Genomic DNA, 13,700 nt, shown 5'->3' with positions numbered 1-13,700 from the left:
TTTTCCCTGGCTGGTGTACCTTGTAGTTTACCTCCCCCACTTTTTCCACTATGTCAAACAGACCTTGCCGCTTGGCCAAGAATGTGCTCTCCACTGTGGGTATTAGGACAGCCACCCGGTCTCCTACTTGAAACTGTCTGACTTTCGCAGACCGGTTATACACCCTTCTTTGGGCTTCCTGAGCCCTCTGCATGTGCTCCCTCACCAGCGGCATCACCTTAGCCACCCTCTCTCGCATTTGAGAGATATGCTCTACTATGGTTTTGTGTGGTGGGGACTCACTTTCCCACGTTTCCTTTACCAGATCCAGCAACCCCCGAGGCCGTCGCCCATACACTAGCTCAAATGGGGAGAAACCCGTGGACGCTTGTGGAACCTCCGGATGGCAAACAAAAGGGCAGGGAGTAACATATCCCAATCCTTCCCGTCCTTCTGGACGACTCTTTTTAGCATGGTCTTCAAAGTTTTATTAAACCTCTCCACTAGGCCATCGGTCTGCGGGTGATAGACGGACGTCCGCAACTGCTTAATTTGAAACAGTTTGCACAGGTCCGCCATCACCTTTGACATAAAAGGGGTGCCCTGGTCCGTTAATATCTCTTTGGGAAAACCAGTTCGCGAAAACATTTGAAATAGTTCCCGGGCAATGGCTTTAGAGGAAGTTTTCCTCAAAGGAACTGCTTCTGGGTACCTGGTTGCATAGTCTAGGATGACTAATATATACTGGTGCCCCCTTGCCGATTTTACCAGGGGTCCCACGAGATCCATAGCGATCCGCTCGAATGGAACCTCAATAATTGGCAAGGGTACCAGAGGGCTTCTATAGTGGGGCAGTTAACTGGCAAACGGGACAAGATGCACAATATCTTTTAACCTCAACTTTCACCCCTGGCCAGTAAAACCGGTCAGTTATCCTGGCCTCTGTTTTCTCTGCCCCCAAGTGTCCTCCCAGTGCGTCGTTGTGGGCTAGATCGAGTAGCATCCGCCTATACGGTTGGGGAACCAGCAACTGCTCTATAGTTTCCCCACGGGTTTCAGCCACTCGATAAAGCAAGTCCCCCGAGTTTAACTCGGTTTTGCAATCTGAAACAGATACATCCTTCAACTTAATATTTTCTACAGTATCATTATCAATAATGGGTATCTCTGTATCAGTGGGGTGGGTTGTGGGGGGTTTCAGGCCCAGGTTCCTCAGACTCTCCTGGCTGTCCTGGCAGCCCCATCTGTACCTGGCTCCACAGTTCGAAAAAGAGTGGACAGTCCCGCCCCACTATAATGTCATGTATTAGACTTCTCACTACACCGACCTCTTGGGTCACTGAGGTATGGCCATAGGACACAGTCACCGAAACCATGGGGTATTCCTTAGTGTCCCCATGGATGCACACTACCCGTAGGGTTTTCCTTACAGGGCCAAGTCTCCCAATCACCCTGGCATGTACCAATGTTACCATGCTACCAGAGTCCAGTAGCGCCCTGGCAGGAAGGTGGTTCACCCACACTTCACACTCAAACTGTCCTGCAATTGTATCCAGGTGAGTGGTGCAGACTCTTTGCACGTAGAAGGAGCTTCTCCGACCACTCCTGCAGTACATAGGCCCCTCCTGAAGTGGGCATTGCGCCCCGGTATGTCCCCAGGACCGACATCGCCAACACTGTAGGTCTCCTGTTCTTGGGACAGGAACCACCCTTCGAGGTTCTGTAACAGACAATGCGGTTTTGCGGATCCCAACGTCTGGCAGGGCTTCTCTCCTAGGCGTTATGGCTGGTCGGGTTGCCCTTGGTGTCGGTTCCCTACGCCTGGCAGGCCCAAGCAGGTCCTCCACCACCTTTCAACCAACTCCACCAGCTGGTCAGCGGTTGCGGGGCTTCCATGGCTTACCCAGCGCTGTAGGTCATCTGGCAGGGACCGCAGGTACCAGTCCATCACTATTCGTTCCACCATCTGTGGGCCTGACAGTTTTTCTGGCTGCAGCCATTTTTTAACCAGCTGAACCAGTTCATGCATTCGCGACCTGGGTGGTCGGTCAGGTTTGTACCGCCAGCGATGCACCCTCTGAGCCCAGACAGCTGTGGTCACTCCTAGGTGGGCCAGGATCTCTGCCTTCAGATGCTCATAGTCACTGATATGTTCCGCCGGGAGGTCAAAATAGGCCTTTTGCGGGTCACCGGTGATTAAAGGGGAGATAATGCCGGCCCATTGGTCACGGGGCCACCCCTCTCTTTTTGATATCCTCTCAAAGGTGGTGAGAAAGGCCTCTACATCATCGCTGGGCGTTAGTGTTTGTAAAAAATGGCTGGCCCTCACAGACACCTGGTCGCCAGCGGCGACAACCGCTTGTTCACGTCCCTGAGCCAGCCGCTGTACTGCCTCCTGCAAGGCAGCCACCTGTGCTTGAGTGGACTCCTGCTGAGCAGTAAACTGGGCGGCTAGCAGCCGTGTGCTTTCCTGTTGTGCAGCTATGGCCTGTGCCAGGGCCTGCTGCTGCTGAGCCATCGCTTCCTCATGGCGATGGTTTGCGTCTGCTGAAGCTTGCTGCTGGGTCACGGTGGCTTGTGCCAATGCCCTGATGACCTCCTCCATGTCTTTGCCTGCTGCTTGCAGCGTCTGGGCTGGCTTCACCCAAGACATGCAATTTATACACAGTCTCTTTTAAATGTCAGTTTTTAAACGGTTTTTGCGGCTGCAAATGCACTTTTGCCAGCATCCAAGACACCAGTTGTGAAGTTTGGGGATACTAGCTCCGCGGGATTAAGTGCATAAACCGTTATAAGGTGAAACCAAAATATATTTATTTATAATTAAATCAAAAAGAAAGCTTTTCTTCAGCATATAAAAAAAAAAAAACGTAAATTAAAGTCCGCTTATCTTCAGCACAAATAATACGAAAAGAAATCACCTACAGTTCTGTAGACAGGTCTTCACCAAAAAGTTTCTTTACAGTCCTTGCAGAGATCTTTTTGCAGCCTCCAAAACAGCAAAACAGCAAGTACAACAACACAGCCAGACAGCTCCTCAGACAGGTGTTCATCTCCTTCTCCTACTCACCACCACCTCTCTACTGCTTCCTGTCTTATGGGCTGTCTGTATTCCTGGAGGCCGTTAACCCCCTGTGGGCCAAATTTCTGTGGTCAGGGAGGGAGGCTCTTTCCCACCCAAATGTCACTTCAGAGCCTCCCAAATTCCCTAAAATATAGAGAGGACCGCGAGTCTTCTCCCAAAACTTTCCCCGGAATTTGTCACCCATTTTTGTGTGTCCCACTGAGGCCTACCATGATTCCCTTAAAAGGGACCACATCCCGAATATAGGCACCACATAGCACCTGTCCAGGACCCAACCTTGGCGTCCTGTACAATATTATATATATATATATATATATATATATATAATTTTTTTTTTTTTATATTATCAGTACCCCCAGGAGGGCTGCTTAGAATTGTGGCCTGTCACCCTGCCCAGCATTCACTCTCAGTCACAAAGCAGACATAAAAGGAGTCAGTGATTCAGTGAATGTTGTTTTTTTTGTTTATTGAGGGGTATAACTTGGATGGGGATGAGGGCTATGGGATGGCCAGCATAGATCAACATAAACAGCGATTGGTTTTGGGACAACTATGTACACTCCCTGTACATACTCCTTCAGCTTCCTCCTGCACAAACTTGATTGAAGCTCATCACTCCTCACTCCACCAGTACATCACTTGCTGCAGACTGTTACTTCTAGTCACCGTCAGCACATCACTTGATTACCCAGGAACAGCTAGCACTATTTGTTGTTTAGGCCTCGCACTGGCTCAGCCAGGCCTCAGCAAATGCCCTTTGCAGGCTGGAACCGCGGGCCCTAATGGTGTAGCAGAAAAAGTCCTTGTGCTAGCTGCCCCATCTATGGCTACCAATCCCAGTTAGCCCTCTCCAGGCTCTGCCAGCCCTCCTGGCCACAGCTGCCAATGCCCCTTTCACCACAGTCCACACTTCTGCACCAGTCTCAGACTGCAAGCTCCCAATCCTCTCAGGTGTGCCTTCCCAGTCCTCCTGACTGGTGCTCACTCACCAGACCTCCTGGCTGCGATCAGTTGTCTACCCTGGAGTCTCTTAGCAGTGCTCATTCCACTGTCCTCTCCTTGCTCTCGCTTGTGCCTCCGCTCCAGGACCTCTTCATATGTTCCTGAAAGTGGTCCCGACTGAATCCGAGCCCAGGCCCAAGGTCTGGGGAGCTCCTTCAAAGGCCCAGACAGCCTTCGCATCCTCTCACTCAAGCTCTTACACCTAAAAACTCCACCCCAGCTGGGTATTTTAGCAGGCCTGCCCCCGACAATCCAGATTGAGGATTGGTCAGGGCACCTCAAAACACCCCAGATGGCTCCCCATCCCCTCCAACCACTCTTTCCAGAAAGCACTAGAAGCCCCTGGAAAGAAATGGGAGGTCCTGATGACACCACCTGTGAGTCACACAACCCTACCCTGAGCAACTCCCAGCCCAGAATGAAAACAAAACAGGCCTAGCACCCAGCCAGGCCTGCTTAAATTTACCTATCCTCTCTAGCACACTACTAAAGGGTGAAGAATATAATATATATAGATATAGATATAGATAGAGGGGATTTGGTGAGGAAACTGCTGAGTGTGAAGGTAGGTAGGGGGTGGAGTTTGCTGATTGGTGCTGGGAAAGTTGCCTATATGTGGTAATTTGTAGCCTATGTATTGTCAGGATTGTCACTTTTTGCCTACATATTGTCAAATCACTATGCTTAGCAGACAAGGTTTCAAAAATGTAAGCCCCAATCCTGTCATTATGAAAAAACAAAATGGCATTACATTTTCAAGTTCCATTTATTGATTTTAACTGGCAAGATTCAAAGATTAGGTCATAAAAAACGGTCACAGTCTTCGATTCTTTATTTGCCAATTACTGAAAATAATTTTGACGTATGAGTAAGATGTATTAAAAATATTTGCCCTGGATGTCAAATGTATTAGGTTTGCCACGGCCTACAGGTTATATGTTGATCATACTAGTTCATTGGTTATACTGTTTGAGGTATAGACTAACACAATATGTGAAATTAGTGCTGCACATATTTTAGTTTTTATTATAGGTGTTTTTTATAGTGCTGTCAATTTATGCAGTGCTTTACATACAGTGGGGACAGAAAGTATTCAGACCCCCTTACATTTTTCACTCTTTGTTATATTGCAGCCATTTTCTAAAATCATTTAAGTTCATTTTTTTCCTCATTAATGTACACACAGCACCCCATATTGACAGAAAAACACAAAATTGTTGACATTTTTGCAGATTTACTAAAAAAGTAAAACTGAAATATCACATGGTCCTAAGTATTCAGACCCTTTGCTCAGTATTTAGTAAAAGCACCCTTTTGATCTAATGCAGCCATCAGTCTTTTTGGGAAAGCTGCAACAAGTTTTTCACACCTGGATTTGGGGATCCTCTGCCATTCCTCCTTGCAGATCCTCTCCAGTTCTGTCAGCTTGGAGGGTAAACGTTGGTGGACAGCCATTTTTACGTCTCTCCAGAGATGCTCAATTGGGTTTAAGTCAGGGCTCTGGCTGGGCCATTCAAGAACAGTCATGGCGTTGTTGTGAAGCCACTTCTTCATTATTTTAGCTGTGTGCTTAGGGTCATTGTCTTGCTGGAAGGTAAACCTTCGGCCCAGTCTGAGGTCCTGAGTACTCTGGAGAAGGTTTTCGTCCAGGATATCCCTGTACTTGGCCGCATTCATCTTTCCCTCGATTGCAACCATTCGCCCTGTACATTACTGTAAGCAAGGGGCACATTCCCCTCTGTACATCTGTCCCCCCCCCCAAACTCATGGATCGGATCGTTCCTCGGATCAGAGTCACGGATCGGATCATTTTTTGGATTAGCAGATAATAATTGAATTTGCAAAAACCTGTGAAAATTCCACCACCATATAGTCCCCACTGTAATATCCACGTCATCTCCCCCACTGAAATATTGGCTGGGTACAGCTGAGCATGGCTGGGTATTGCCCGAGTATGGCTGGGTATTACCGAGTATAGCAGAGTATTGGCTGGGTGTGGCAGAGTATTGGCAGGGTATTGCAGAGCATTGGCAGGGTACTGGAGAGTACAGTGGGGATCGAAAGTTTGGGCACCCCAGGTAAAAATGTGTATTAATGTGCATAACGAAGCCAAGGAAAGATGGACAATCTCCAAATGGCATCAAATTACAGATTAGACATTCTTATATGTCAAAAAAAGTTAGATTTTATTTCCATCATTTACACTTTCAAAATTACAGAAAACAAAAAATGGCGTCTGCAAAAGTTTGGGCACCCTGCAGTGTTAATATCTTGTACTGCCCCCTTTGGCAAGTATCACAGCTTGTAAACGCTTTTTGTAGCCAGCCAAGAGTCTTTCAATTCTTGTTTGAGGTATCTTTGTCCATTCTTCCTTACAAAAGTGTTCCAGTTCTTTGAGATTTCTGGGCTGTCCGTCATGCACTGCTCTTTTAAGGTCTATCCATAGATTTTCAATAATGTTGAGGTCAGGAGATTGTGAAGGCCATGGCAAAACCTTCAGTTTACGCCTCTTGATGTAATCCCCCGTGGATTTTGAGGTGTGTTTAGGATCATTATCCATTTGTAGAAGCCATCCTCTCTTTAACTTCAGCTTTTTCACAGATGGCATCAAGTTACCATCTAAAATTTGCTGAAATTTTATTGAATCAATTTTTCCTTCTACTCGTGAAATGTTCCCTGTGCCACTGGCTGCAATACAACCCCAAAGCATGATTGATCCACCCCCATGCTTAACAGTTGGACAGAGGTTCTTTTCATTAAATTCTGTGCCCTTTCTTCTCCAAACGTACCTTTGCTCATTCCGGCCAAAAAGATCTATTTTAACCTTATCGGTCCACAGAACTTGTTTCCAAAATGCCTCAGGCTTGTCTATATGTTCATTTGCAAAGTTCAAATGCTGATTTTTGTGGTGAGGACGTAGAAGAGGTTTTCTTCTGATGACTCTTCCATGAAGACCATATTTGTACAAGTATCTCTTTATAGTGGAATAGTGTAAATCCAGTGTCTGCCAGATCTTTCTGGAGGGATCGTGCAGTCAAACGTGGGTTTTAAATTGCTTTTCTCACAATCCTGCGAGCTGTTCTGTCTGATATTTTTCTTGGTCTTCCAGATCTTGCTTTAACTTCCACTGTTCCTGACGACTGCCATTTCTTAATTACATTCCGAACAGAGGATATTGACATCTGAAAATGCTTTTCTATCTTCTTATAGCCTTCTCCAGCTTTGTGAGCTTCAACTATTTTCAGTTTCAGTTTTCTAGACAACTGCTTAGAAGAACCCATGGTGCTGATTGTTGGGGCAAGGTCAGATGAGTCTGGCCATTTAAAACCTTTGAGATTGACATCACCTGGTCTTCCCAGACAATGATTGAGAACAATCCATGACACTGGCAGGTCTCAGCTTTGCAAAGGGGGCAGTGCATGCTATAAATTCTGCAGGGTGCCCAAACTTTTGCAGATGCCATTTTTTTTGTTTTCTGTAATTTTGAAAGTGTAAATGATGGAAATAAAATCTAACTTTTTTTGACATATTATAAGAATGTCTAATCTGTAATTTGATGCCATTTGGAGATTTTTCCATCTTTCCTTGGTTTCGTTATGCACATTAATACACATTTTTACCTGGGGTGCCCAAACTTTCGATACACACTGTATTGCATGGTTTTGCAGAGTATTGGCAGGGTACTGCAGAGTATTGGCAGGGAATTGCAGAGTATTGGCAGGGAATTGCAGAATATTGGCAGGGTATGGAGGCCATCCAATTTCTCCCCTCCACTGTACAGATCTGTACACAGAGGGGAGAGAGGAACCCGGCGTCATCATGACGCCGGTTTATTTACAAGTGATCACTCCGTCATTTGATGGAGAAATCACATTGTAAGCGGCCGACGGGTGCACCAAGATGGCCGCCGCTCCGGAGCTAGGCCGAAGGCGCGGCCTTTCCTAAGGCCGAGGAGCGCTCCAGATCGTGGTGCATGACGATCCGTTGCGCCCCTAGTGGCGGTAGATGTAATTGCGGTATTACGGCAATTACATCTACCGCCCCCGCGGTGGTAGATGTAATGGCGGTAACGCCGCCCAAGTAATGGGAACGGCATTACCATGAGGGGAAGAGTAATCAGTTAGATTACTCGTTACCCTCTAAAGTAACGGCGTTAAGTAACGCCGTTTACTTTAACTCAGTTACTTACATCACTGCTGGTGGAGGGCCGCAGTGATGATTTACTTTCTACAACTTTTTCCTAGCTCCCGAATGCATCTCTGGAGCTCAGCCACAGTGATCTTTGGGTTCTTCTTTACCTCTCTCACCAAGGCTCTTCTCCCCCGATAGCTCAGTTTGCCTGGACGGCCAGCTCTAGGAAGGGTTCTGGTTGTCCCAAACGTCTTCCATTTAAGGATTATTGAGGCCACTGTGCTCTTAGGAACCTTAAGTGCAGCAGAAATTTTTTGTAACCTTGGCCAGATCTGTGCCTTGACACAATTCTGTCTCTGAGCTCTTCAGGCAGTTCCTCTGACCTCATGATTCTCATTTGCTCTGACATGCACTGTGAGCTGTAAGGTCTTATATAGACAGGTGTGTGGCTTTCCTAATTAAGTCCAATCAGTATAATCAAACACAGCTAGACTCAAATGAAGGTGTAGAACCATCTCAAGGATGATCAGAAGAAATGGACAGCACCTGAGTTAAATATATGAGTGTCACAGCAAAGGGTCTGAATACTTAGGACCATGTGATATTTCAGTTTTTCTTTTTTAATAAATCTGCAAAAAAGTCAACAATTCTGTGTTTTTCTGTCAATATGGGGTGCTGTGTGTACATTAATGAGGAAAAAAATGAACTTACATGATTTTACCAAATGGCTGCAATATAACAAAGTGTGACAAAATTTAAGGGGGTCTGAATACTTTCTGTCCCCACTGTATATACTATACACCTACATCAGTTTCTGCTCTCAGGGGAGCTTACAAGCTAATATCCCCAACTCAAATGCACACATTCTGAGGCCAATTTATCCAGGAGCCAATTAACCTACCAGCATGTCTTTGGAGTGTGGGAGTAAACCAGAAAACCTGGAGGAAACCCACACAGGCACAGGGAGAACATGTAAAGTCTGTGCAGGTAGTGCCGTGGTTGGGATTCGAACCAATGACCCTAGTCCTGCTAGGCAGAAGTTGATTAATACACTCTGAGTTCTATAGCCTTTAAATCCAAAAATCTATGTTTCAATATACTTGGCAGGATGCCTCATTATATACAGTTTTCTTAAGAAAATATTTTTTTGCTAACCTGTTGCTATTTTCCTACCTGAAGATTCTGCCAATAACACTTCCTGTTATAGGCCGACAACAATAAACTATGTCACTACGTAAATAATAAACTAGCAGCATTATTGTCAGCTTGTCATGTGTGTTCCATTATGCCGCGTACACACAATCAAACTATCCGGCGGACAGCATCCTCTGGGACTGTGACATCATAAGAGGCGGGGACATCACCCGGTGACCCCGCCCATTGTCCCTATATAAGTTGCCGTGCAACACGTCCCTGTCATTACGGCCAGAGACAGCGTCGAGTCAACATCTCAAGGAAGAAGAAGAAGAGAAGTAGAGAAGAAGAGAAGAAAAGAAGAGAAGGCGGCAACAGAAGACCGGGCCACTGCCAGTAAAAGAGCTGGAAGAAGGAGCAGAGGCCCGACAAGAAGAACCGAAGAGGGGGACAAGACCCCCGAAGTCAGAAGAAGAGGCGGCGGCGGTGACAGAAGACCGGGCCACCGCTAGTAAGAGCTAAAGGAAGAAAGCGGAGGCCCGGCAAGAAGAACCGAAGAGGGAGACAAGACCCCCGAATAGGGGGACAAGACCCTCAAAGTCGGAAGAAGACCTCCGGGCGGCAACGAAGAAGAAAGCCAGGCTCCTCCGCTAGTAAAAGAGCTAGCAGAAGATAGTGGAGGAGTCTGGCGAGAAGACCCCCGGAGCTGTGCAATAAATTATTTTAAACCCTTGTGTGGTGTTTTTAAAAAAAAAAAAATTCACAGGTGAATGGGTAGGGGTACATTGTACTCCATACTCATTCACATAGGGTGGGGGGGTGGGCTTGTCGGGAAGAGGCCCTTGTCTTCATCAACATGGGGACAAGGTGCTTTGGGGTGGGGGGCGCATGTTGAGGGCACGCGGTCTGGTATGGCTCAGGAGGGGGGGGCACTCGCTCGTCCCCACCCCATTTCCTGACCGGCCAGGCTGCGTGCTTGGATAAGGGTCTTATATGGACCTTGGGGGGACCCTATGCTGTTTTTTCGGTGTAGGGCTGCCCCTTTAAGTGTATACCAGGTGACGGGGCCAGCGACGTGTCAATCTCGCCGCCGAAGGCGTCGACATTGACCTCCTTCGCTAGTCCCGGCTACCTGGAGCCACGTTCAAAATGAATGGACATTCCTCCGTGTGTGGGCAAGTCTGTTCATTTTCAAAAGTACGGCAAACTCCCGCCAAAAGCCCCGTTGTGTGTGGGCAGGTCCGCTCATTCGGAAAGTCCGGCAGACCTCCGCTTCAAAGTCAGGCGATTTGTCTGCTGGGCTAAGTCCGCCAAACAGTCTGATCGTGTGTACGCGGCACTAGTTGGCTTTGCTGCTTGTGCTCCTTTAGTTGGGTTGGCTGCCTATCAGGTCTGAAGGAGGTATGTGCAGATCTGATAGGCAGTCCAATGGCCTATGGTAGGGGTGTCCAAACTTTTTTCAAAGTGGGCCGGATTTGATGAAGTGAACATGCCTGAGGGCCGACCATTTTGCCTGACATTCTTTGAACCATTGAAAATTCGGTCTAAGTGTGTCCATCCGAGAACTAATACACAGCCCAACAAGAATTCTCTTGCCTTTGTCGCACTCGTTCCCAACACACAGACGAATGCTCTGCACTTTAGGGGGCACCGTTAATTCTTAATGGTACCCCACACATTGGAAAATGTAGGGTGCTTTTGGTGCAGTGCAATAAAAAAAAAACAAAAAAACAAAAAAACACACACAGACACATGTGCGCACACACACATACAGACACATGTGCACACACACACACACACACACACACACACACACACACACACACACACATACAGACACATGTGCACACACACACACACATACAGACACATGTGCACACACACACACATACAGACACATGTGCACACACACATACAGACACATGTGCACACATGTGCACACACACACACATACAGACACATGTGCGCGCACACATACAGACACATGTACACACACACACAGACACATGTGCACACGCACACACATACAGACACATGTGCACACGCACACACACACACACACACACATACAGACACATGTTCACACGCACACACACATACACACACATACAGACACATGTGCACACACACACACACATACAGACACATGTGCACACACACACACATACAGACACATGTGCACACACACACACACACATACAGACACATGTGCACACACACACACACACATACAGACACATGTGCACACACACACACATACAGACACATGTGCACACACACACACACACATACAGACACATGTGCACACACACACACACATACAGACACATGTGCACACACACATACAGACATACATGCACACAATGCATACACATACATACATACACACATACACACATGAATACAGGCCTTTTTAACACGAATCTAGCTTGTAGTACAGTACCTTTTGCAGCTTCCTCATTCAGCCGGGTACTGCACTGTAGGGGGAAGCAGAGAGCACAGCACAATCCTCTGCACTTTACTTTCACTTTTGAAGCTCACGGAGATTCTCACAGTGCCAGGGATCGGCTCATCTGACAGCCCTGCTCCAATGGCACAATAAATTGAGAAAGAGCAGGCGGGCCGTTCAAAACCGGACCGCGGGCCGGACTTTGGACATGCCTGGCCTATGGTATGCTTAATTTCCTTTGTGCTGCATCATTTTCTGCATGAATATTTAATTTACTAGCTTTTTATTGTATATTATCACATATGATTTTATGCAACAACTATACACAGAATGCTTTTCAAAGCTTTGTTGTCTGAATAAAAGATTACACATGAATATGTTATACTGTTCTGAGCCTATTTATCACACAAAATGGGATTTATTTGGGAAGCATGTGTTTGTGAGAAGATGTTGTAATGTACAAAAGGCTATCTTGCACCAATCTGTGGTGTCGGATACCATCTTCTTTTGAGAAAATGTCTAACTACTTTATGAAAAGGTATACATATACCTTACATATACCTATTCAAATGTATGTAGGCAACTATTCTTCCACCACAAGACAAATTGTTATAACATTTCCACAGTAACAGAAAAGACAAAATATTAAGACATACTAGGTCCAGACAGCGGTGTTGGAATGTTGGTCTCATTGACAAATGTGTTATGTAACAAAATATTATCCTTTCAAACCCAAGACTGGGGCAAAAATGACACACAAAACAGTTCTAAATTCTCTATGTTGTCTGTGGCCATTCAAATACGGCAGCTCCAGGATATTGTTTACGCATCTGGGCAGATTTTGACCTCCCACCTTACCCCCCACTCACATTTTAAAGATAGAAAAAAGTTGTCTTGTGACCACCCACAACATCCACTGAATGTGTTTTGGTGCTGCCTCCTTGACATGATGTAATACCACTGCCACAGGGGTCTTCAAGATCATGACATTGGACCCTATAAGAAGTGGTCAATTCAGTAGGCAGTAAAAAAGGACCCTTCCACTTTGCAGTCCAAAATAAAAAAAGACTTGGGGCATGAAATGACTGAGGACGTTTTATGACTTTGTGGTGCCAGTGCTGTCTTCTATGCGGCGGTATGCTGGGGAAGTAGGTTGAGGGTGGCGGACACAAACAGACTCAATAGACTAATCCACAAGGCTGGCAAGGTTGTTGGACTGGAGGTTGATTCAATGGCAGAGAGGAGAATGCTGTCCAATATATGTTCCATCTTTGACAACTCCTTCCATCTGCTCCTCAATAAGCTGGTCAGTCTGAGCAGTAGATTGTTACAACCTTGATGCACCGATGACGCCACAGGAGATCATTTCTGCCTATGGCTATTAAACTATATAATTCTTCCCTTGAATGTAGACACTAGGAGTAAAACTGGTCTTTGGATTTTGATGGCTATTTTTATATAATGTTAAGAATGGGTATCGTGAGAGTAATAATTTCAGCAAAAAAAAAAAAAAAGTGTTCTAATCCATCTACCCTCTGAAAAAAAAAGTTTTGCCATTAGTTCTACTTTCATTTGTTCTTGTACCGAGAGCAACTGTAACTTCGTAATTTCTCTAGCCACTTAAGGACCGCCGTATTGCCATTGTACGTCATCGCAATGGCACAGGCAGGCACAAGCACGTACATGTATGTGCCTGCCTTCCAGCGGGTGGGGGGTCCGATCGGACCCCCTCCCGCTGGATATGGCGGTCCGGTTCGCTTCAGGAGCGATCCGTGATGAGGGGATGGCCGTTGGTTTCTGGCCACCCCCTCTGGATCGCTCCTGGCCAATGAGAAGCTTCCTCCCACTGTGTATTGTATACACAGGAAGGAGGAAGTGATGTCATTCTCCTCGGGGCAGTCTTTTTGACCGGACTACGAG

At 46.4% G+C, this 13,700-nt stretch overlaps 1 protein-coding gene across 2 annotated transcripts in view; it reads right to left on the bottom strand.

Annotated features, from left to right (window-relative positions):
• LOC143935605 (uncharacterized) overlaps positions 1-13,700 on the bottom strand; it is a 101,483-nt gene that overhangs the window by 27,356 nt on the left and 60,427 nt on the right. The window lies entirely within an intron of this gene.

Source organism: Lithobates pipiens, unplaced genomic scaffold, assembly GCF_037356315.1.
Source record: "Lithobates pipiens isolate NorthernLeopardFrog02 unplaced genomic scaffold, aLitPip1_a1.2 Scaffold_28, whole genome shotgun sequence".
NCBI lineage: Eukaryota > Metazoa > Chordata > Amphibia > Anura > Ranidae > Lithobates > Lithobates pipiens.
The sequence above is the reverse complement of the archived record's forward strand: the minus strand, read 5'-3'. Positions and strand labels throughout refer to the sequence as shown.